Genomic DNA, 1,559 nt, shown 5'->3' on the forward strand with positions numbered 1-1,559 from the left:
ATCGATATATCGATACTTAGGATCGATACGCCCATCCCTAGTGAAAGAAAGTAACTCTCCTCGCATTAATAACGGCTTTCGTTTTAAGTCACCGTTCACGTTTGGATCGTCGTTTCACGCATTTATGCGTATTACGTTTTTCTGTACTTTACTTTTCTGCTCATCACTCTTGACTTCAGAGATGAGTTTTCAGGGGACGTGTTTTATAACTCATAAAACTGTTTAAGGTATTGTTTGTTATTGTCGTATTACGACGTATCTCTATATATTTTACCAGAATAAACCATCTCGTAGTGTCTGGCACAATAGCTTGGTTTTAGCCTCCACTCGTGTGTACTTTTTGTGTAATAATAAAATAAATGTTTTGAAAGCTTCTTACACTGAGTTTTCATATTAAGGTCGGCTTTACAGTAACAATAGCAGCGCTATCTGTGGTCAGGTTTGTTGTTGATATCTCTGTATCCTCTGTATTTCTTTCAGGTCTAGTAAGTTGAATACATTGGTGACCAAACTTCATGAGTTTTTGGGTCCTTCTCCAGACGAAGAAAGCATTCATTCTCCAGATATTTCCAATGGTGAGGATCCCCACTGTCAGCCCAACAGACTGGGCCCAGAAATTCAGCTTTTCAAAGGCTAAATCTAGTAAATAAGGCTAAAAAGTAGTATCTATGTATACATTGACGTATTTTAGACAAATATACAATGTTTTCTTAATTGTAAATGTGTATGCTTTTCTCATATTGCAGGTAAAATGGCTGCTAGTGACTTAAACAGCCCTGATGAGAGAATGAATGAGGTTTGTCTACAGAGTCTGGTTTTGCTTTGTATCTCTACAGTTTACTATAACACTGTCCTATCCGGTTACAGCATAAGGTCATTGTTCTGTACTTGAATGTGCACTTCAAAGTTCAATTTGAGATGGACTAGAGCAATAGTTAGTCTTTTTAAAATGACATGCAAGGCTTTTGTCTGACTCTGGTTGTACTTGTGCAGTTTTTTGCAAAGTCTCACTCAAATCCTAGATAAGGTCCGGTTTTATCGTTGAGATGAGTGCCCATAAAGAGCACGGCAATTAGGATTGAGGCAGATTTGTTAAAGGATGACGATAAAGCTTGCCGTTTAGCAGCATGCTTTACGGGGAAAATAAGAAAGCAGCGTTTGCCATCGTTCTCTGTCATAGTGCGAGAATGATATAGTGCATGAATAAAGCATCAATTACCCGACTCATGTTCATGCTTTGATTTTCAGTTTGTTGGACTGGTGCTTCAAAAGCTTCTTCAGGAAGTTTATAAAAGACAAGGAGATTAAATTGATACCCAGCACGTCCATTTTATTCCATAACCTGAAAGCTTATCACACCGATAATTATCATTTCTATATTTGGGTTAAAATATTCAGGTAGGTGGATCAGTTTTTTTTGGCTAAAATTATGTTTCTGTGCACATTGTGCTCGATTTAGGCCCTTTTATGCCAAACTACTATAAGACTAATGTTGCGGGGGTTGAGCTGGTAATATATGGATATTTTATCACTGAAAATGAAATGTGTTTTTTTTTTTT

At 37.1% G+C, this 1,559-nt stretch overlaps 1 protein-coding gene and 1 long non-coding RNA gene across 2 annotated transcripts in view; both read left to right on the forward strand.

The window, feature by feature from the left end:
* Nucleotides 1–1,392, forward strand: part of LOC107568995 (uncharacterized) — a 3,207-nt gene extending 1,815 nt beyond the window's left edge. Inside the window, exons 2-4 of the long non-coding RNA XR_001606841.1 lie at nucleotides 481–575; nucleotides 747–796; nucleotides 1,249–1,392. This is a non-coding gene — a long non-coding RNA (uncharacterized lncRNA). The remainder of the gene's footprint in view (nucleotides 1–480; nucleotides 576–746; nucleotides 797–1,248) is intronic.
* atrx (ATRX chromatin remodeler) overlaps nucleotides 1–1,559 on the forward strand; it is a 66,553-nt gene that overhangs the window by 5,575 nt on the left and 59,419 nt on the right. The window lies entirely within an intron of this gene.

This window comes from Sinocyclocheilus grahami, unplaced genomic scaffold, assembly GCF_001515645.1.
Source record: "Sinocyclocheilus grahami isolate Dianchi unplaced genomic scaffold, SAMN03320097.WGS_v1.1 scaffold1300.1, whole genome shotgun sequence".
NCBI classification, from domain to species: domain Eukaryota; kingdom Metazoa; phylum Chordata; class Actinopteri; order Cypriniformes; family Cyprinidae; genus Sinocyclocheilus; species Sinocyclocheilus grahami.